Here is a 23,780-nt window from a genome sequence, read left to right as displayed (position 1 = left end):
CCCTGGGGAGCTCCCCACTCCTGGCCCTGCTGTGATCTCCCCGGGCACGGTCTGGAGCAGGGTCTGCTGGGAGTGACCTGTGCAGCGGAGCTGAAGGATGCTCTGCCCCACGTGTGAAAGAGGCCCACGCTTGCTGCCCCACACGCGCACCCTCGGGCACCCCAGGCACAGGGACAGGGACCCCAGCCCTGCCTGCAGCTGTCACCCTTTGCAGCCCCCCTTGTCCTTGGGCCCTGGCTCCTGTCTCTGGACGGGGAGGAAAGCTGTGCCCCCGGCAGGCACAGGCGATTCCCTCGGCGTGGGGCAGGGCAGCAGAAACGCGGCACCTCCCTTTCATCACCCTTGGGGCAGAACAACCAGCTCTAAGGAACGTCCATCACACAGCAGTCACCAAAGCCCAGACTAAATGGGACTAGTAGGGTGCAAGCGGGTAGAGCAGGTCAGAGGTACTTGGACGTTGGGCCGTATTCCGAGAAAATAACCCCGCAGGGGCCCTTTGACAGGCCTGGCCGCCAAATGGCCCCGGGGCCGCAGGGGACCATCAGTCAGGGCTCTGGCTGCAGCCCCAGCGCTGCCCAGCATCTCCCCCCTAGCCCCAGGTGTCCAGGGACAGGCGAGGGAGAGAGGGAAGGGGAGAGGGAGAGAGGGAGGGAGGAAGGGAAGGAGGGAAGGAGAAAGGAGAGAGAGAGAGGAGGGAGGGAGGAGAGAGAAAGGGGAAGAGAAGGGGGAAGGAGGGAGAGATGGAGGGAAGGAGAGAGGGAATGAAAAGAGAGGAAGGAAAGAGGGAGGGAGAGAGGGAGAGAAGAAGAGAAGGCAGGAGAGGGGGAGGGAGGAAAGGAAAGAGGGAGGAAGGTAGAGAGGGAAGAAGGAGGAAGGAAAGAGGGAGGAAAGGAGAGAGAGAGGGGAGGGAAGGAGGAGAGAGAGAAAGGAGGAGGGAAGAGGGAAGGAGAGAGGTGGAAGGAAGGAGAGAGGGAAGGAAAAGGAACAGAGAGAAAGAGAGAGGCAGGGAGGGAGGGGAGGAGCAGAGGAGGCCAGGGCAGCCCTGGGGGCACACAATTGCTCCTTTGCTCTTCTCCAGGGATGTCCCTGCTCCTGGGAGAGTCTTTCCCCAGGGAAGTGCATCGGTGCTGCCTGCCCAGCCATTCCTGAATCCAACCCTGTGCTCCTCATGGGGCTCCGAGCCGGCAGTGCTGCTCAGCAGAGCAAGTGGGCTGCGGTGCCCTGGGGCCACAGGGTGACTCCTCACTGGTCATAGTTTTGCGTGTTGGATGCAGACCCAGCTGGATGGGCATCACTGCACCTGGTGATCCCCTACCGAGGCATCTCTTGCCCTATGGCCATGGATGATGCTCTGAGCAATCACAGGGCATTTCAAATGGCTCAGGCTGTGTTCAGGCGTGTTGCGAGATCCAGCCCATGGCTTTTCATCGAAGGTGACATGGACCACTCTGCAGGATCCCTTCCCTGGGCCTCCTGGGTCCCAGCTGCCTCTTGTGGGATTGCAGAGCTCTCACTAGCCTGGACATTCACTGCTTTAGCCCTTTCCCTCTGGATGACTCCACTGGATTTTGTGAAGCTCCATTCACTGCCCACCCCTAAGCACGTGGTGCCCTTGGGGATGCCCTGTGCTCTTCTGATGGATCCATACTCCCTTCGAGAAGGACAGGCACTGGTGTCCAGCCATGTCCTATGGGAGATACCACTTGACCATTCACCATCTCCAGGAGCACTGGGCACCCACAAGCGAGAGCTGAATCCAGCCCTCATTCCCTAACACATCACCTCTAAGCTCATTGCCTTGAGCCCAGGGAGAGACCTGGAAAAGCAACAGGCCCTTTCAGGGGGAAAGTCCTTGAGCACATTCTTGGCTCCAGCTTTTGAAGGAGAGCCCAAGCTTCAAGCACTGCACTGAGGAAATCCCCTTTTATTACAGAGAGGACAGCTGTGACACACATTTACAGAGGACCTCTGGGTCAGGCAGACTGGGTTCATGGCTGTAAGGAAGTGGGATTTCCAACACTTCTGCACAAACATGATGATCACAGCAAGAATGCCCAAAGCACAAGACTTGTCTGAGGTACTTAGAAACCACTTGTGAAGAGGGATGGGCAGCTCATTGCTGCTGCACTAAAAGCAGGTGAATCAGTTTCTTCAGGGCATCCCTGAGCTCCCTGTTCCTCATGCTGTAGATGACAGGGTTCACTGCTGGAGGCACCACTGTGTACAAAATAGCCACCACCAGATCCAGAGACGGGGAAGAGAGGGAGGGGGGCTTCAGGTTGGCAAATATGACAGTGCTGACAAACAGGGAGACCACAGCCAGGTGAGGGAGGCACATGGAGAGGGCTTTGTGCTGGCCCTGCTCAGAGGGGATCCTCAGCACAGCAGAGAAGATCTGCACATAGGACACCACAATGAAGATGAAACACCCAAAGCCTAAACAAACAGTAATCACAAGCACCCCAAGTTCCCTGAGGTAGGAGTCTGAGCAGGAGAGCTTGAGGATCTGGGGAACTTCACAGAAGAACTGGCCCAGGGCATTGCCATGGCAGAATGTTACTCCAAATGTGTTAGCAGCGTGCAGCACCACACTGAGAAACCCACTGGCCCAGGCAGCTGCTGCCATTTTGACACACGCTCTGATGCCCATGATGGTCCCATAGTGCAGGGGTTTACATATGGCAACATAGTGATCATAGGCCATGACTGTGAGAAGACAATACTCAGCCAAAACAAAAAAGGTAAGGAAAAAGAGTTGGGCAGCACATCCTGAGTAGGAAATGGCCCTGGTGTCCCACAGGGAATTGGCCATGGATTTGGGGACAGTGGTGGAGATGGTGCCAAGGTCAAGGAGGGAGAGGTTGAGGAGGAAGAAGTACATGGGGCTGTGGAGGCGGTGGTCGCAGGCTACGGCTGTGATGATGAGGATGTTGCCCAGGAGGGCAGCCAGGTAGATGTGTCAGCCTTGCTTGCAGTGGCCATGAAACAGTGGAGTTCCAGATCCTGAGCGATATGAGGAGGAAGAGTAGCAGAGCCCACACTCTGGATGTCAGAGGAGCAGACTTGGACCTACTGGTAGAGGGATCCTGTGGTAGGTAAGTCTGAAGGACAGAAGAACTCAAGAAAGGTGGCAGGTCTTTAAGGACAGCATCCTCTAAGCTCAAGAATGGCCCATACTGATGTGCAGGAGAGCAAGCAGAGATCTCAGGAGACAGAGTGGCTGAACAGGGAACTCACAACTGAACAACAGGACAAAAAGGCAGCACAGGGATGGGGAACAGAAAGCAGGGAGAGGCTGCAAAGCAGGAAGTGAGAAATGCTGTCCAGGGAAGTAGGGAAGCTGTTAGGAAAACCTAAGCGCCTTTAGGACTGAGGCTACAAGGAATGTCAAGGGCAAAAAGATGATCTGCTATTGCTTCAGTAACAGTGAAAGCCTGAACAAGGATAACGTGGTCCCATTCCTGACTGGGGCAGGCAATCTGGTAACAGCAGAGGTAGATGGGTCTGGGGAACTCAATCCCTTGGCTTCAGCCCCCACCAGCAAGGTCTCCCAGGCCATTGTGCCTAGAGTCAGGAGTCCTGAGGAGAAAAACAACCAGCAGGGCCTGAGGACTAAGGCAGGAATTATTGGTACGTGTACAGGATTGGATGGGCTGCAGCTGAGGATGCTGAGAGAGCTGGCCTCTGTCTAGCAAGGCCACTCTCTGTCATCTTGGAAAGCTGTGGAGACTCAGGGAGGACCCAATGACTGCAGAAGGGCAAATGTTACATCCCTCTTCCACAAAGGCCACAAGCACAACCTGGGCAACTACAGGCCGTTCAGACTCACTTTGATGAGGAGAGTGTCATGCAGCGAGCCCCCTCTGATCACATTTCCAGGTAAAGGAAGGAGAATGAGGTGCCTGGGAACAGTCAGCACAGATTTCCTGAGGGGAAATCATGCCTCACCAACGTGATGGCTTTCTATGTTAAAAGAACTCTATTTATGGACGAACAGAGAGCAGTGAACGTCAGTTACCTCAACTTTCGGAAGGCTTTTGACACTTTCTCCCACAGTATACTTGCACACAAACTAGGCCTCTATGGTCTGAGTGGCTGGACAAGCAAATGGTCAAAGAACTGCCATCATAGTTGGATGATGGGGCTCCTCTCGCTGCTGAAACAGTGCTGATTAGGGGGGGGTCTGGACTATCTCGGGGTCCAGATTATATTCCCTTTGTCTGGACCTTGGGAAATAACACCTACTATCACTGCTGGGGCAGTACTGATTTGTCAGGGCCTTGAGAGACAAGGGCAGGACCCGAAGAATGAAGACACATCCACCAGCAGAAACCGCAACAGTAAACAACCTACCGAGGGACCCAATAAGCAGCAGGAGACCCCAGACCTAAATATTACTATTGGTCCAAACTACTGTGTGAAGGGTGGAGAGCTTAGATTGGAAAGTATCATTGCCCAGGGATTTCTTTGTTTGGGGTCCCTCTTCGGAGGCACCCAGCCTGAGCTGTAATTCGAACGGAGTCAGCAGAACATCATTTGACTTGGACTGGTGGTAGCCAGCTCTTTCTCTCCTTTTCCAGCTTTCTCTGTCTTTTCTCCTTACCCTTGTTCCCCTCTTCCCTTCGCCTCTCCTTCGCCTTTCCCCACCTTTCCTCCCCACTTTGTGGAAAATAATGTTAAACGGTTGTACGATATTTGACCGGTTTTAGCGTCTTAATCACGTCCTTGGGATCGTAACGAAACCCCCCCGATATTGGATCGGGACAAGGGACGGGGTTGGATTTTAAATTCTGCGCCCCGATTGCTACATGAGCAAACTGTAAACCCTGACTGATAAAGAGTGAGCCCCACAAAAGAAAGGAATAACCCGTAACTCCTGGGTGAGAGACCCTCAGCAGCAAGCTAAACAATCAACCTTAAGTGAAAAATTCCAAACCCTCAGCTTTAAGCAACAAGCATCAAAGCACCCAAAGCTGTTTCCAGAGCATGGAAACAGTCAAGAGAAGCCAAGGAGTTTTGCCTGCAGCTTAGGAAGCTTTCCCTTCCTTTAGAAGTACAGCAGAACAGGAAAACAAGCACCAGAATTGCCTTACAGTTGCTGTTTAGAGGCTTGGTTTTAGCCACCATTCAAATGTGAGCATGTGCAAGCGTCACTCCACGGGACTGCACTAAGCTGCACTTGCACTGAACCTACCTGAAAGCCTGCAAGCACTAATTCATCTCCGGGTCAGGCAATTAGTATGTTTGGTCCTCTCAGCTCCGTGGGCAAACGGCCACAGCCAGCGGCGCCAGTGACCACGGCTAGGGGACGAACGCCTCGCACCTCCCAGCCCCACTCGCGTACGATGCAGCCCAGGACTTAGCCGTGTCCACGCCGCAAGTCAGAGCTCATCCTCCACAGCCGGCCGCGCATCTCCGCAGAGCTCCCAGCTGCGATGAGGCTCCTTCGACTGCCCGACTGGGCTTCGGCACCTGCAAAGAGGCCAGAGCGGTTACCGAGAGGCCAGGCAACTGCACAGCCCTCCTACTAGAACTGCTCCCTAGTCCAAGGCCCGTGATTGTTCCCACAGTCATGACCGACCCTCCCGTGCTGCTTCAGTCACCCTCTCTGGCACTGCTTCATCGCAAAGATGTCAGAGCAGCTCTCACGCACAGGCAGGCTCGCTCAGGCACCCGGCCACCTCCAGCCTTCGCTAGATGGTCCTCTGCAGGGAAACTGCCTCTGACGGACACTCTCAGAAAGCACTGTCCAGCCAAGGCAGGATAAAAACTGAGGCCTCCAAAAACTCCAAACTCCAGAGAGACGGAGCTGACGGGTTATGGTAGGTTGTGGTTTTGCTGTGTACTCTGGCGCTGTTGCTCGTACACACGTAACCCCATTTCTCTGCTATAGCAAAGTTACTTTTGTAGCTGGCTCCTAAAAGGAACCATAACTTGCGACAGCAAAAATCCTGTCTGACGGCAGTGGTAACCGGTAGCTCTTCGCGGCAGCATATAGTTGTTGCCTGAGGTTCCGAACACCTAGGATTAACACAATCTATAAATACAAAAATACTGCCGCTACAGAGTGTAAAGCCAAGCCAAGATTTCTGCAACCGAAAAAGAAAAACCTCTTTGCGTCTGACAGAACGAGCCGTACGCACCAGCGCCTGTAGCTCAAGGCTAGTGACCCCTCCCAGGCGACGCTCTTCTGGCAGGCTGCGGATCCGAACTCCTCCTGTCCTGCCTAAGAGTCTCTGCTGGGACACGACGACTTTGCCAGCCAGCGCCTGTTGATGGAGGCAGAGTAAAATCCATCGCCCTGCAAAAGTACAGAGCAAAGAAAGAAGAAAAAAAAAATCAAAGCTCTGCAGAAAATCGTAAGAATCCAAAGCTGTCTGCAAGCACAAAAGCGGATCTAATACGCACACGAGCAAGGTAAACGAGAATACACGAGCCACGAATACTGCTTCCCCCAGCCCCTGGTTTGGAAGCTATGGCGACAGTCGGGCTTGCCGTGACAGGGAAGTTAGACTAAGCAGCCGCTAGGGATTAATCTTTCAGAAACCTTCTGCGTCTGCATCTCTGGCACAACCGTGCTCTGCCCCTCCATCCATTCAGGCACACGCCAGAAGATCCACTGCTTGTAACACTTGCACAGTAACCACCCCTCTGCCCCCGCTCGTTAAGATCAGCGCCCGCTGTGCCACTTGGATAGAGGACACTCTGCTGTCTCTTCATTTCCCTGACATTACTACTTTAGAAGGAACTGAACAGATTGGATTGCCCCTGTGCGATCAAAGCTAAAAGTCTCAAAGACGCTTATCAGCCCAGATTGCTGCTAAACAGTCTTTCTCACAGCCAGAGAATTTTTGTTCTGGCCCCAAAGGGGACGTAAGGGTGAGGCTACCGGCACTCACTTTCCTTTACCGCCATTTTCTAGCGGTGCTGCTCCCACGGAGTCAGCAGATGTGGAAAGCATTACCGAAAAAGGCTTTCCTTGTCCTGGGAATTTGAGGGCAGCAGGTTTTACAGCCACTTCTCCCAGTTCAGTGAAAGCAGCGTCACGTTCCGTGTCCCAGCTCCATTCATGACTCCCTCTCAGTACTTTCCACCACGGTCTGCTGATACCGGCAAAGCCACGTTAACGCTGCTGGAGGAAATTAAATCTTCCTAAAATTGCTCCAAGTTGGAACTGATGAGAAGGAGCCTTAATTCCACAAGGCTTTAACCCTTCTTCTATCCACCGTCTTCCTGTTTCCCCAAATACCATTGCCAGGTAACTAACCCGGGGCTCGCACTCATCGAGCCTTCCTGAAATTGATCTCTTAGTTTTACACTTCAGACACTTCTCTCTCGCTCGCTTCCTCTTCAGTAAATCTGGTCACTTGACTACCAGTCCCCTAAGACAATAATTTGCTGTCTTGCAGCTCTTAAAAGTATGATGCTTCACAGACACGTAAAGTCACATGCAGAGATGAATGTACGCAGCATACGTCTCGTAACGCGTACAGACCTTCCGTTATATGTTGGTGATCTATTATTCGAATCACTATTAACAGCGATCCTTCCTCGCCAGGAGGAACGGGCTTTCCCTTTTTCTAGCAGAGGGAGACAGCTTTCACTTGGCTCCATTTGATTTTATTACTTCAGCTTGCTTATATTCATATATAGTCTCTTCAACTTCAGCCATGGCAATTAATCTAAACAAGTAAGTATTACATCTTTTCCTTTCCATAGCTGCATGTACGATAACAAAACAAAAGAGAAACAGCCAAAGCAAAGCTAAGGCAGATACAGGTAACAGCAGCCACAGGGTAGGAATGGGTTACTTAGTCCTCAGCGCTGCCTCGGGGAGGCCGAAATAATGACTAACAGTCATTATCGATAGTTACCTTAGTTACCCGTGCCAGAACGCCGCCTCCTGTAGCAGTTCCTGGTGATATCGAGGGTCCACTGCATTTTGGCTTCCTTGTTTCATCCCGTCCCTTCGGTATTAATCACAAGAAAATGCTTGTCCGTCTCTTCTCTTTGTCAGCATTTGCTGTCCTTGGTGCCATCTCTGTAAGAAAGCGATAAACTCGCATTTTACTTTCAGGGAAACACTTAGGTTTACGCATGATCTTTTTCTCTTTACCCTGTTTTCTCCCCCCCCTCCCTTTTTTTTTCCTTCTTTCCCTTAAAGGAAAGATATTAATACGGCACGTTACATCATACGTTACAGGGTAAACAGTCTGGAAACGTTACATACAGCAATTAGGGCTAGGTTATTAGGCAGGCGGGCACGTCGCCTAATACTTACCTAACGCCATCTTCCATGAAACCTTATTTTTATTCTGCTTCGGTATTACTGTGACTGTTCTCAAACCCTTGTAGACGCGCACTTAACCGACAACACTCTCGATCTTTAACTACGTGGAAGAACGATAGCCCTTGATTTGCCCGTCTCCGTTTCAAACCTATTACCTTTTCGGGACAGCTCCTAGATTCCTCTTACGCTCGGATGCTGGCCTCACAGGCGACGACCAAAACGAACAACCGGATCCCCAGGTCTCGCTGCTTCTCTTCGAGATGTCCCCCTTCGGTGGACTACCCTGCCAAACAAACCAAAAAGACTGCCGAGGCCGCGAGGGTATCAGGTGTTTGGACCACTTCTCCAAGGCTTTCGGGGTGATTGACGTAACCGCTTCGCTTCACGTTACTCACAGCTACCTTCATCGAGTACTTAGGGCTAAACCTGTTCCTATCTGCAGAGGGGCTTGTTGCTTGTTTAAACTTGACATATAGTCCACAACCTGCTCTGCGTGCTCCCTAGTCCCTTCTGCTTTTGCAACACTTGTGGTAATTCAAGGCGGTAATTAAGAGTCCCCATTGTCCCACAGGCTGGAGCAAGACATTGCTGCTGCTCAGAGGAGGTGCCTAAAAGCCACGCTGTTTTCTGTAGCGTCACTGGGGCTTCCCAGAGCCCATCGGTGTTCTCTTTGGCTTTTTCCCGAGCCTTTTAGGTTTTTTAGGCTATTCCTTAGCCCACCATTTCATGGCAATGTTCTCCTTAAACATTGTGCACAGCACGATTATCCCAGATCAGCCACATCGTGTACGTACAGAGGCTTCTCAGAGGCGGCTCAGAAAAAAAGAGAGAAAAATCCCTTTGTCATCTGCGCATCCACCCATCAACACTCTTCACCAGGAAGCGCTGTAAACTCCCGGTTCCCTAAAGCGGGACTGAGTCGAGGCGGAGACACAGATCACATCCCATCTTTGTTAGAATGCCTCACTGCTGCGGGGACCGGGCCTGGGAGTGGTTTTAGGAATGTTTGGGGCTTTGGACAGGGCTCAGAGGCGTTGTGGGGCCTGTGGGGGTGTTGGAGCAGGATTTATGGGTGGTTTAATGGCTTTGGGGGGGGCTGGTTGCAGGAAGGGTGGGACTCTGTGGGGCCCTCGGGGTGGGGGTGCCATCCCAGATGTGTAGGGAGCGCACAGGGGTGCCCCACGTGGCTGTCAGCTCGGCGGGAGGAGCCACCGGTCTCCCACCCCACCAGACGGGGGTGGGGGGGGAGGGGAGAGGAGGAGGAGGGATCTATGAGCTCGCACAGAACGCCAGAGGAGGCAGCAGGGAACTCACCAAGGGCCCCGCATCCCAGAAGAGCTGCCAAGGAACCCGCGTCCCAGACGAGAGGAGCCATCAGGCTGCCGTGCCGCTGCTGGACACATCCAGACCCCCGCGCAGACACCCCCCCCCACACTCCTCCAGGCTGCGTCCGCAGGGGCGAGCGCACGCCCTGGCCCGCGCTGGGGAGGAACCACGGCCCTACAGGCGACACACGCAAAAGGGAGAGTCAGAGCCGCGCTCCGGCAGACCCGGCGCGGCGCGGCGCAGCGCGGAGCCAGGCCCGACCCCTCCCCCCGCCCCGCCGCCTCCACGCAGCGACGGCCCCACCAGCCAGGACACAGCCCGACGCCCGCGGCCACCCAAAAGTACACCCTCGCCTCACCAGGGCCCCCACATGCTCGACTCCAGGCGGCCTCTGCCCTCGCCCGCCGCCGCCCAGCCAAAACACCCGCCCCGCTCGCCGCCATCGCGCTCCCTGCTGCCGCGCATGCGCCGCCGGCCGCCAAGTGCGCGCAGCCGCACCGCGCACGGGCTGGCTACGGACCGCGCGGGAGGGGCGGGGGGGAGCGGCAGCGGCAGCGGCAGGGAGGCGAGACCCGCAATGGCGCCCTCGCGTGGTCGCAGCGCCGCGCTGCAGCCGGCCGGCTCCCGCGGGCGACCCCGGCGCTCAGGCCGAGCAGCGAGCGCCCCGAGGCTGCTCTGCCCGCGCCCGAGAGAGCGGCGGGGATCCGCGAGCAGGCGCCGGGGCTGCGCCGGGGAGAGAGTGCCGCGGAGCAGCTCCGAGACGGCACTGCCCGTCCCCGCGCCCCCAGGAAGCGCCGAGAAGGAAAAGCCCTCTCGGGAAAAGCGCTCCCGGTCCGTGAGCACCGGGCAGGGGGCACGAGCGTGGCCCCTTCGCTTACCCGTCCCCGAGAGAGCGGAGAGTAGCGGCCAACACGGCGACCGGCAGCGCACACGTGTGCGCCGGCTGCCTGCACTGCTCTTCGCACGCAGCGGTGGCCGGCGGCGGCTGCAGTGCTGCCTCGTCGACACGCGAGGACAGCGGTGAGCGGGGCGGAACGCAGTGCGCGTGCGCAACGCCGCTGAGCGTGCGGTGCCGCTTTTCAGACCCGCGATGGCAGCAGTGAGCGCGGCGGAACGCAATGCGCATGCGCGCTCCCTTTCGCTGCAGTACCGCCTTCTCCCCAAGGTCAGGGTCCACTCAATAAACAAAATGGTGTGATAAATGTTGTAATCTGCTCCAAGTGCCTTCGTATAAGAGAACGACATCAAAATGAGGTATTGTTGCATTTAGTCTCCACTACACGTGCTACCCCAGCACCACGGACTTGCTTTAAAGCATCAGTGACGTACGCGGTCTGGCAGTAATTAATATGCACGGAATGAATATGCACTCGATCAAGTAGGAGTGTTCATAAAAAGCTTTGCCAGGGCGTCGCTAGGTAACAAACCTAGACAAGCAGCTATTTGCCCTGATCCTTCGGCTTACATTTCTTCTGCTGGATGTAGTCAAACGTACCTGAACGCAGTGGCCTTGCGAGGCAGTGACACGGTGTCCGTGGGGCGGCTGTTCCAGGGTCTCTCGGGCTGTTCCAGGGTCCTCGGACAGCAACAGTGCCGGTCGACTTTCCCCTGCGCTGCACAGCAGGACAGCTCCGCACCGTGCCCTCCCAGCACCGCCGCTCCTCCCAGCGGCTGCCTAACTGGCCCCAGTCCTGAGCAAAGCTACGACTCCCAGGAGCCCGCAGCGCCCCTCATTCTCTCCCTGCCCTCCCCATTTCCAAGAGGGACAGCCCCAGCCCCCGGGGACAACCCTGCCCGGTCACACTGCTGTCCGAAAAGCGGATTCGTTGCCCCGTGTGCACTAAGCCAATAATTACACGCTCAGGAGAGACATTTGCTTATTTGTTTCGGAGTTGCGCAGGCCTGGGTGCTCGGTGGTTTCCCACAAATCAAGCGCACCCCCCCCTGCCCCCCCCCGCCCCGGCTTTCCAAGTAACATTTACACAAACAAATTGCCAGGTTTGCAACTTTCCCTTTTACACCGATTGGTTAGTGATTTACATACAATTCTAATATTGCTTACACACCATTTTACTACTACGCATGCTCAGGGGAGGGGTCGTCACCCGGGCACGGGTCTTTCTGACCTATGGGCGTGATCTTTTTGTATTACAGCGAGGACAGTTCAGTTAGGGGATACCTCGAATTCTTTTGCTAAATTGGCAATGTATGCATAGAAAACAAAACATTTTGATTTACAGTTTCTTTAAGGCTTTAGCAGTTCTAGGATGGCCTTGATTAAAGAATTATTTCCTCCCAGGAAATAGAGAGAGAGAGAGGTTCTCCTCATCTGCCTAGTTTAAACAGCAGGAACACTCTTTCTGAGCTTCCAAGGTTGTCTTGCAACACCACCAGAGATGGAAAATGCTTCCTGCCCTGTACCGGGGAAAAACAGGGGCATTCCACTGTCCCGCGTGACCTGTGGGGACTCAGGCACGAGTGACACGTGTCCAGTAAGGAACAGACCCAGCGGGCCAGTGCTGCAGGGCTGAGAAGGCACCGGCCCCTGGAACTACAGCTCCCGGCCTGCCACAGAGCACGACGCGGCCGGCTGGTGGGAGCCCCGCTGGCAGGGACCTGCCCACCCCCGCCACCTCGAGAGGCGCAGCATGGTCACCCAGTAGCCCCGTCTGAGAAGACTACACCTCCCAGCATACCGTGCACATGAAAATGGCGGCCCGGAAGCCCAGTGACGGAAGACGACTGCTCCCGGCATGCCGTGGTGAAAACTACGGCTCCCCGCATGCCAGGCCACCAACTCCCGCCCCCCCCCCCCGCCCCCCGCAGCACTTGGGGAGGTTTGACCCTCTGGAGATTCCATTCCTTTATGGTTATAAATAGCTGATGGGAGGGTGTTAGATTACAGCATGTGTAGAAGATTTTTTAGAGAATGTCATCAACCAGAAAGACCCAGAACATATCTTGTATTTGCACTCTCTTACCAGCACCACTTTGTCTGCCTGCCTAGTTGCAGTGTCCTTAAATGATGGCAGCTATAAGCAACTTTTGCCCCCTGGTCTCCAGGACGGGCTCTTTAAACAAGTGGTGTTCTTTCTGATGGAGCCCAGAGTGACCTACCACTGGCTTCCTAAGTGTGTGGTGATGTACATATTTGTGGTACAATGCTGAAGTAAGCCTTGTTAGCAAGACTATTTGTATCATCAGAAGACAAATACAGTGCAGTCGTCTTGTCCGAAAAGCAGATTCGTTGCGCGGTGTGCAATAAGCCAATAATTACACACTCAGGAGAGACATTTGCTTATTTATTTCAGAGTTGCGCAAGCCTGGGTGCTCGGTGGTTTCCCACAAATCAAGCACACCCCCCCAACTTTTCAAGTAGCATTTATACAAACAAGTTGCCAGATTTGCAGTTTTCCCTTTTACACTGATTGGTTAGTGCTTTCTTCATTCCCCGGGTCCCACCCCTGTCTCTCATGGTCCTGATGAGGGGAGATAGTAATTCCAGCAATTAACACTGCCCCAGCAGGGACAGTAGGTGTTATCTCCCAAGGTCCTGACGAGGGGGAGATAGTCCAGACCCCTTAACTAACTTTGTTTCAGCAGTGAGAGGAGGCTTTGCTTCCCAAGGTCCTGGCGCCCAAGCAGGCCTTATTTCAAAGCCTGGACATCCTCCCTTTCAGAGTGTGGGGCACAGGAATGCAGACTGCTTGTAACTCCCTTATCTTTCCAGCCTGCACCAGCTCTGGGGCCCTTTCTTACTGAACTAGGAGTGCGGCCTAAGGCTTCAGCAAATTTAGCTACTCATGCTAAGCAAGTGTGCGGCCTAAAGCTTCAGCAAATTCATGCTAAGCAAGTTTTATCTAAGTGGCTACCTCTAGACAGCTTCAGACTTAATGCTTCTTTTTAGAAAAGAGAGATAGAAGTTATCCTAATCGACCTGGTTCAAACATTCTTTCTGAGCTTCCCAGGGTTGTCTTGTAACAATTCCCCCCTTTGAGACTTATATGATCATTTTCATATTAGTCTCCCTCTTTTAAAATTTTTCCCTTATTAACTTGGTACAACATCTAGAAATGCATTGAATCACTACATAAACACATACAAAAACTAATAACACCATCCCCCAAATTGTTAAACACTTTTCAACCCATGAGCTTACCTCAGGGAACCAGGAAGTCAACCATTTCCATGTTTCTTCAAATCCAAAAGAGCTATCATCTTTCTGAACCCCATGTAAGATTTCAGTCTGCTTCCAGATTTCATTGAGATCGGTAGAAATTCTCCCGCTTTGATCCACATATACCACAGCAACTAGTATTTATTACTGTACATACTCCTCCCTGAGATGCCAAGAACATGTCTAGAGCCATTCTGTTTTGGGTGGTTATTTTAGCAATTTCTGAAACCTCCTATTATTTATTCCCTATTTGCTCAATAACTGCTGAAAGATTTACTCTTGCTTTTTCAAGTTCACTCACTCCCACTTGTGGAAACAGCCACCTTGCGAATGAATGAAACCAAGTAGGTCGACCTATTAAAGGATCACTGACCCTCTTTTGTCTCCTCATGAATGTTCTTAAACACCATTTTTGATCTTTATTACTCAATTCTTTTGTTACAGTAATATTAGGGATGCTTGCCCCTAAAGTACCTGTCCCTGACCATTAGGAGGTAGCACTTTTCGTGCCTTGTTCCCACACATCCAATACCATCCACTACCTTTTGGAACACGCCATCCATTGAGCTCCTTACTTGGCCACTTATAACCTATTTTGGGTACCCGAGAGCAATCTTCATAACTTCCTACCTGAATGGCTCCAGTACAGTTGATCAGCTGTTTTCCGTAAAGTAGAGTTTTCTCCCAACATTTATTACTCTTATGACATCTTTGATAATAATCTCCTGTCACACTCTGGACTTCCCATTCCTGTTCTGTTGTTTCATCATATTTCATTTGAGCACTATCATTTCTTATCTGTTTTATAAATTCCATAAAGGAAAAATTAAGAGGCACTCCAGGTAGCGGGAAGCGCTTGTTGGAATGCTCAGGGAAGTGGGTACACACCCAGCAATCCTGTTATGGAAATTAGGCTTGTCAGCCACCATAACAGGGCCCGACCCTAGGTTCCTGCAGAAAAGTTCAGAGCCAAATCAAAGCAAATTAAATAATTAAATTTTAATGACATGCGTGCAGTAATTACAGCTCGAGCTGGGTGCCTCCGAAGAGGGACCCCAAACAAAGAAATCCCAGGGCAATTACACTTTCCAATCTAAGCTCTCCACCCCTCACGCGGTAGTTTGGACCAATAGTCATATTTACGTCTGGGGTCTCCTGCTCCTTATTGGGTCTCATCGCTGTCCCTAGGTAGGCTGTTTATCTTTACTGTTGCGGTTTCTGCTGGTGGATGTGTCTTCATTCTTCGGGTCCTGCCCTTGTCTCTCAAGGCCCTGACAAAGAGGTGCTGTTCCAGCAATTAGCACTGCCCCAGCAGGGACAGTAGGTGTTGTCTCCCAAGGTCCTGACAAAGGGGGTATAATCCAGACCCCGAGATAGTCCAGACCCCCTAATTAACACTGTTCCAGCAAGGAGAGGAGGCTTTGTTTCCCAGGGTCCTGGCGCCCAAGTAGGCCTATTTCAAAGCCTGGACATCCTCCCTTTCGGAGTGTGAAGCACAGGAATGCAGACTGCTTGTAACTCCCTTATCATTCCAGTTTGAACCAGCTCTCAGGCCCTTTTCTTACTGAACTAGGTAAAGGTTCATTATTTTATCTAAGTGTGGCCTAAGGCTTCAGCAAATTTAGCTACTCATGCTAATCAAGTTTTATATAAGTTGTGCTAAGCAGCTACCTCTGGACAGTTTCAGCTCAATATTCTTTAACAGTCCCCCCCCTCTTTTTTATTAAGCATCCCTGCTAATACTTTAAACGGAGTTCTCGAAGCCTTTGGAGGTGTACTATCACTTTCCATAATCTTAGGTATAATATGATCGTAAGTAATAGGCATAACACAGTTAAACTTTACACAGTTACTACTCCATGCAACATGTGATTATAAATCCCTGTTGCAGTTGGTGAGCAGGTGACCATCCGAGGAGAGTTTCCCAGCCATGATCATGATGTTCTCCGTCCCTTTTTACCCTTTCCAAGACGTGGTGTATCTCTTCCGCATCATGATGAACAGTGATTAGAGTTTTCTGTCCACTGCTTTGGATGCGTTGTAGCAGTCGACGCAGGTCATCATGTTGTAGTAGTTTCTTCACCAGTGTGAGATTCATTCCAGTGGGGGCAGGTAGTAAATTTTGAATTGTGTAACTAGATTGTAACAATTGATAAGACGTAATAGGAGCCGAATAATTAAAATCACATCCCATGATTCTGGTAAAGTTACAAATACAAATATTTGAGTGATTACTTGTATCTACAACAATGCCATCTATGAATGTAAGATTACAAAGTGTTCTTACACATACACATCCTTTTTTAACATACACAAGTACAGTTCAACTTTAACAGCAAAATAAGAACATAGTATGACAGTATATGGCCTGTTCCGTTTAGGTTTTAACTTGGATTTTTGTGAAAATACTTTAACTAAAACTTCATCCCCAGGCTGTATTTCAGGCACCTGTATTTCAGGTGGTGTGGATTGATATCATTGAGCATATATATATATATATATTTTCAAAGATTTTCAAACCTTTTTTGAATACTTAGAACATACTGAGCTAGTTGTTCATCTCCATCGAACAGGCTGGTCTTAGCTGGAATAACAAGTGCTTAGCATACCTAAATGTCTCCCGAAGAGAATTTCTGCTGGTGTTAGTCCTATGGGTTGCTGTGGGTGAACTAAATTTCGGTCTCAAAGTTTTGCAGTGCGCCTTATGCTGATCAGGCTGTGCACCCCTCCTCCGGCCGGACCGAGCTGGGACTTAAACCCAGTCTAACCCTGGGGATGGGACTCCTACCTGTCCCCCTGGGGATGGGACTCGCGCCCGTCCCCCTGGTACGCCTTACGGTGGCCAGTCCGCGTACCCCCCTTCAGTGCACTGTTACCAGACCAGATTTTAGAATTTAGGCGGGAGTTTAAGACTCACTCTCAGTGCCCCTTGCTGCCAAAGATCCCAGGTGAACTCACCCGATGGCGCCAGATGATCGTTTGGAGACGAGAGGCCCCGACAGTGGTCACCTGGGGTCCCATCTGGGGTGCCAAACTGTTATGGAAATTAGGCTTGTCGGCCACCATAACAGGGCTCGACCCTAGGTTCCCGCAAGTAAAGTTCAGAGCCAAATCAAAACAAATTAAATAATTAAATTTTAATGACGCATGTGTAGTAATTACAGCTCGAGCTGGGTGCCTCCAAAGGGCAAACAAATCCTGGGTAATTATAGTTTTTTTGACTTACATTTCCCACCCCTCACGCGGTAGTTAGACCAATGGTAATTTTTTGGTCTGGGGTCTCCTGCTCCTCATTGGGTCTCATCGTCATTCTGAGGTAAGCTGTTTTTCTCCTTATTTTTGTTTTTTGCAGTCTCTGATGACGGTTGTACTTCTGTTTTGTTGGGTCTGGCGGTTGTCTCCCAAGGTCTTGTTTTCCCAATTGTTTTGGCATCTTCCCTCTCGGAGTCGGTGACACAGGTGCGCAGACTGCGTGTGGCTTCCTTATTTTCCCAGCCCGAACAAGCTCTGAGGCACTTTTTTTTATTAAACTAAGTAAAGATTCGTTACTTTTCCCACGCTCGGCCTAAGGCTTCAGCAAATCTAGCCACTCATGCTAAGCAAGTTTTATATAAGTTGTGCTAAGCAGCCATTTCTAGACAGTTTCAATTCACTATTCTTTAGCAGTTTCCCCCCTTTGTTTTTATGAAGCATCCCTGCTAATATTTTAAACAGAGTTCTCGAAGCCTTTCAAGGCATACTATCACTTTCCATAATCTTAAGTATAATATGATCGTAAGCAATAGGCAGAACACAGTTAAACTGAACACAACTACTACTGGGTGCAATACATGATTATAAGTCCCTGTTGCAGTTGGTGACCACCCTAGAAGAGTTTCCCAGCCATGATGTTCTCCGTCCCTTTTTACCCTTTCTAAGATAAGATATATCTCTTTTGCATCAAGGTGAACAGTGATTAGGGTTTTCTGTCCACTGTTCTGGATGCGCTCTAGCAGTCGATGCAAATCATCATGTTGCAGTAGTTTCCTTACCAGGGTGAGATTCATCCCAATGGGGGTAGGTAGCAAATTTTGAATTAATGTATAATTGGATTGTAACAATTGATAAGACGTGATAGGAGCTGAATAATTAAAATCACATCCCATGATTTTGGTAAAGTTACAAATACAGATATTTGAATGATTACTCATATCTACTAGAATGCCATCTATAACTACAAGACTACAAAAGGTTCTCATACATACACACCCTCTCCCAATATATGCAAGTATCGTTTCAGCTGTTTCATCAGGGTGTATTTCAAAATGACAAACATTTTGCTCAGTGTCAAGACAAATGTCTTGGGCTTTGACAGTATTACTTTCACAAATAAACCCTTGCTGTTCCCGTACAATACATGCGCTAACGTCCACAGTGTGCCATTTATTTCCATTTTGTTGGGCCCATACTCTGTGTTCCAATGGATAGAGTATAGCTCCATTGTGATTTAATCCTAACGCAATGATTGGATATATTGTATATGTTGAAGCATTGTGTATTGTTAAAACAGTCTGTGGCCTTAGTGTTGATAGGATCATAAGTCAAATTGACCAGATACCACCAGGATTGGAATTCCTTTTCAAATTCGGTCGCATTATCCCAAATTACCTTTCAAATTTCAGTGGGTAAAGTGCCCTCTTCCCCTTCCCTTATAATCGCTGCTACCATAGCTTGCATCCACAGTTGAGCTTGGATGCAACTGAGGGCCAGGAAAACATTAATTTGGGTTTCCCCAAGTGCATCTGCTATCAATTGGTGATCTTTTTCATTCATTTTTTCCCACTGAGGTAATATCTCGGATGAAAGCCATTGGTTAGTTCCTAATGCTAATAGAGAAGACCTCAATGGATGTTTTAATCTGTGTAAGTCACTTGTTGTTGTGCTCAGTTTATTTACGAGTACTTCAGCATCTATACTGTTTAGGACTCCCAATCCTGTTCCTATGATACCGGTCACATCTCTCCTTGTTCGTTTTGGAGAAGTGAGGGTTCGCCTATGTAACCACGCCGTCCATCCCACATAGGACGTACCTAAGAATGGTGAACAGGTCGGTTTGATTGTAGAGATATTAATTTGCATTAATAGCTCTACTCGTTTGAGAGACCATGATGGATTAAATAACACTCGTTGTTGGCCTGTATTTCTAATCACATACGGTCCAATTCCAAAGATTTGTGGGGATAAGGTTTTCTTACTCTTCATGGTAACAGAGTTATTTATATTGGTGGAAATAACTGTAGTCAGGGTAGGTATTGCTGTACTGGGCTCAATAATGTCTATTTTAAATTTAAATGATAGTCCCACATTGTGGTGAGCCCACAGACAAACTATAAAAACAGGTGGTTCTAAGGTAAAATTGTACCAAAAATCCAGGTTTTCAGTGGCACAAATTTTCCTTTCTTTTTCATTTGATTTGATTTTAGTGAGAGAGATTTGAGTTGCCTTATCATGGGTGGACCCGTTGATCACTCGACACCCTATCTTTATTTCCTTTCCTGTCCCTCCCAGGAGTTGGGGAAGCTGGTTAGTATTATCCCAGCTCCATTCATTTTCTGAGTATACTTCAGTTCCATGCATGACCAGGGTTGAGAGGTTTAAGTTTTTAGCAGAATTTAATCCCATACTTCCGGTATACTTAACACGGGCCTGGGACCATGGCCACTCTAAGGTTCTTTGACCACAGGTTAGGGAAAGTAGCATTGCCAGGGTGTGAAACAGCAACATGAGCACGGCACTTCTGCCTGCCATCCTGCATGGTGCAGTAAAGGGAAAGAGATTTGTGTTAGTGAGGTGAGTCTGAACAGATTACCCTGGGGAAGTCGTGTATCCCATCGAGCTTTATGAGGTTGTCTTCATTGTTCTGCTGCAACCTCTGCAGTGTTTGCTTCTTGGACTGCCACTCGTTTCACGTGAGAGTGGTGAATCCAATTCTCTTTTCCTAGAATTTTAACAGCGTAGTAAGAACTTAACAATACAGTATAGGGTCCTTCCCATTTTGGTTCTAGTTTTGTTTTTCGCGAGAATACCTTTATCAATACTTTATCTCCAGGCTGTGTATCATGTGCCTGAATGTCTGATGGCACCGGCTGAAACCACTGAGCCTGATTTTGCAAGGCCTTAAACCGTTCCTGTAAGGCTAGTACATATTGTGTTACTCGTTCATCTCCGTCTAATAGGCTGGTCTTAGCAGGGATATAAGTCCCTGGTATCGCTAAATGTCTCCCAAAGAGAATTTCTGCTGGTGTTAGTCCTATGGGTTGCCGTGGAGAATTTCGAACATCCCATAGAGCTAAGTTTAATGCCTCTGGCCATTTTAGGCTAGCATGTGTGCATATTCTTGATATTTTCTCTTTTAATGTTCTATTCATTCTTCCTACTTGTCCTGAAGATTGCGGATGATAAGGAGTATGTAGGTTTCTTCTTATTCCTAACGATTTACAGAACTGATTGATTATGCTTGCTGTAAAATGGGCACCCCTGTCTGAATCAATGGCTTCTGGGACCCCATACCTGGGTATGATTTCTTTCAGTAAGGCTTTTACCACTCCCCCTGTGTCGGCCTTTCTTGTTGGGAAAGCTCCTACCCAGCCTGATAACTGATCTACTATCACTAACAAGTGTTTGTATCCATAGACAGATGGCATATCCACATAATCTATTTGCAGCTTCTGGAAAGGGAAGTAAGGCCATGGTCGCCCCCGCTAAATCTGAGCTTGGCTTGTTATTTGAAAACTTCTGGCAGGTCGGGCAGCTATTTGTTATTCTTTTAGCAGCCACATAAATTCCTGGAGCAGCCCATACTTTCTGTACCTGGTTAGCTATTGCCTCGGCTCCCCCATGAGCTTTATCGTGAAACCACCTAGCTATAGTAATTAAATAGTTTTTGGGTAGAATTGGTTTTTCCCCAATTGTCCATATTCCATCATCATTTTGTTTTGCTTCCCACTGCTCCCATTGTTTTTTCTCTTCCACTGAGCAGTCTTTTTCATAAATAGATTTGGGGTCTATTAAGTTTGGCCACTCACTCTGGTCCATCCTTGGAACTACACCCATACATTCTCTCAGAGGTTGTCGAGCTGCAGCCTTCGCAGCAGCGTCGGCTAAAGCATTTCCTCTGCTAATTTCTGTAGTGTCTTTAGTATGGGCTGGGCAGTGTATTACAGCAACTTCTTTGGGCAGTTGAACTGCTTCCAGCAAATTACGTATTTCTTCTCCATTAGCTATTTTCTTTCCTGATGGCATAAAAAATCCTCGTTCTTTCCATAACATCCCTGTTGCATGACACACTCCAAATGCATATTTAGAGTCGGTATAGATATTTACCCGCAAGTTCTTACCTATTTTTGCTGCTTGGGTCAATGCTATGAATTCTGCTCCTTGAGCACTTACTGATGGAGACAAAGGATTGGCCTCAAGTACCTCAAAGACGTTAGTGACAGCATAGCCGGAGTGACGTCTTCCATCCAAATAATAGGATGACCCATCTGTGAACAGAACTAAGTCCGGGTTCTCCAAACGTTCATCTTTAAGGTCCTCCCGGGGCTTGCTCGAGCTGACGACCACCTGCTCACAGGAATGATGGGGCTCTCCGGCCTCCGGTAGAGGCAATAGCGTTGCTGGATTCAAAATATTGCATCTTTTAAAGTCACATTATCTGCATGCAGTATTATCAGTTCATAGCAGTGAGCTCTCTGTGGGGATAGTGCTTGAGTCGCATATTGCTTAATAGTTCTACTTCATGTGGCACATACACAACCAATGAGTGACCCAAAACTACAGGTGGTGTTTTTTCAAGAAGAGCTGCAGTAGCTGCTATTGCTCTGATGCATCCTGGAGTGCCTTTAGCTACCTCATCTAGCTGGGTGGAGTAATAGGCCACTGGTCTACGGTGAGGACCTAGTTTTTGGGTGAGTACCCCACTTGCTACTCCCTGTGGCTCATGGACAAATAATTCAAATAGTTTGCTATAATCTGGTAACCCTAGAGCTGGGGCTGAAACCAATGCTTTTTTCACAGGTGTAAAAGCTTTCTCCCTTTCTGGGCCCCAGGCCAAAGGCTCTATCTCCTCCTTTTTTGTTGCCTGTACTAGAGGCTTAGTGAGTTCTGCTAACCCAGGAATCCACGGTCGGCAAAATCCTGCAGCTCCTAAAAATCCCCTAAGTTGTTTTTTTGTTACAGGACGAGGCATATTAAGAATTGTCTTTACTCGTTCTGGATCAACTAACCTGTGTCCTTCTTTTAAGATAAAACCCAAATATTTTACCTCTCTTTGACTCAGCTGAAGTTTAGACAGAGATGCCCGATGCCCTTTTTCTGCAAGAGCGTTACATAGAGAAACAGTATCTTTTAAACATGTCTCATAATCTTTACTTGCTAATAACAAATCATCCACATATTGTATTAATACAGAATGTCCTGGAAGTTGGATATCTGAGCGGTCATTTTTGAGTATACGCAAAAAAATAGTCGGAGACCCAGTAAATCCCTGTGGCAGCCTCGTCCAAGTTAATTGTTGTCCCTTCCGAGTGAAAGCAAAGAGATCTTGGCTATCTTCAGCTATCGGTATACTAAAAAAAGCTGCCGTTAGGTTAATCACAGTAAAATAAGCTGCCCATGGGGTATCTGTAGTAAAATGGTTGATGCGTCGGGGACTACTGGATGTGGAGTAACTACATGTTGGTTTACAGCCCTGAAGTCTTGTACAAAGTGATACTCTGGATCACCACCAGCATCTTGCCTGTTCTTTTTAACTGGCAGAATCGGAGTGTTGTACGGGGATTCACAGACTCTAAGGATACCCAGTTTCAGATAATGATCTATTTGTTTTTGGATACTCTTCTCTGCTTCCTTTGGGATAGGGTATTGTTTAACTGCGGGAGGCAATCCCCCCTTTGTTTTTATCGAGACTGGACTGGCTAATTTCAGTAGTCCCACATCCATCCCTGAAGAGCTCCATAATTTTTTAGAAACTGATTCTAAACCTGTTGGAATTTGCAGATTAGTTGACCCTGGTTCTGGTGTCTTAGCCAGAACACATGAACCCATAATTATTAGCTTTAGCCCTTCCGGCTGTAAGCAGATCTGAGTATCCAAGGCTTGCAGGAGATCTCTCCCCAAAAGGCATATAGGTGCGTCTGTGGAAATTATAAAACGTCCCCACGCTGTTTTACCCCCAATAGTGAGTAATAACGTCTTAGATAACATTCGTTCGCCCTTTCCCATCACTCCTTGCATCACTATTTTCTCTGATGACTTGCATCCTTTAGGCTCAAAATTTAAAAGGGAAAGGGTGGCTCCAGTATCCACTAGAAAGGGAACTTCTAAACCTTCTATATTTGCCATTACCTGCCCCTCAAAATTCAAAAATCTATATTCCATAAATTTACTCCAATTTCCACAGTATTTTCTGAGTCTCCTGTTTCCTGTCATTGTGGATTGACTGGGAATCGCCTGCTCTCCTCCTTAATGTTTGATTGTCTCATGCTGGTTCCTCTGTTCCTAACTACACGGGGCCTCACTGGGCATTCCCGCTGCCAGTGTCCTTGTTCTGCACAATAATAACAAACATCATTAACTCCTGACTGTACAGCATGTTCACTTTGACTCCATCTATCTCTCCTGGCTCTTTCACGTCCCCTCCCCCTGGGTCCTCTAAATCCGTCTCTTAACACAGCTGCTAACACACTAACTTCTTCTTTTTTTTGCTGTCTCTTTTCTTTTGCCCTCTCCTCCTCTCGACTATTATAGACAAATGTGGCTAAACGTAATATTTCATTCATTTGCTTTCCTGGCCAGTCAGGGACATGTTTGGAAAAATACTTTTTAATGTCCGGGGCTGCTTGGTCTACAAATGTAGAAATCATTAAGGGCCTGTTAGCCTCGGCTTCTGGGTCTTGTCCTCCCCCATACACTTTGACTTGCTTAATTAGCCTAGCAAAGTAAGCTGAG

The 23,780-nt window shown here is 49.3% G+C and overlaps 1 long non-coding RNA gene and 1 pseudogene across 1 annotated transcript; one reads left to right on the top strand and one right to left on the bottom strand.

Annotated features, from left to right (window-relative positions):
- The window catches only part of LOC135324582 (PIN2/TERF1-interacting telomerase inhibitor 1-like), a 104,903-nt pseudogene that overhangs the window by 22,952 nt on the left and 58,171 nt on the right, over positions 1–23,780 (top strand).
- LOC135324548 (uncharacterized) lies at positions 3,704–8,037 on the bottom strand. The gene is made up of 3 exons (XR_010385887.1): positions 7,875–8,037; positions 6,144–6,301; positions 3,704–5,472 (listed from the first exon to the last, which is right to left on the bottom strand). It is a non-coding gene; the product is annotated as an uncharacterized LOC135324548 (long non-coding RNA).

This window comes from Dromaius novaehollandiae, chromosome 32, assembly GCF_036370855.1.
Source record: "Dromaius novaehollandiae isolate bDroNov1 chromosome 32, bDroNov1.hap1, whole genome shotgun sequence".
In the NCBI taxonomy this organism is placed as follows: domain Eukaryota; kingdom Metazoa; phylum Chordata; class Aves; order Casuariiformes; family Dromaiidae; genus Dromaius; species Dromaius novaehollandiae.
Note: the sequence above shows the minus strand (reverse complement) of the source record. Positions and strands in the feature narration are given on the sequence as shown.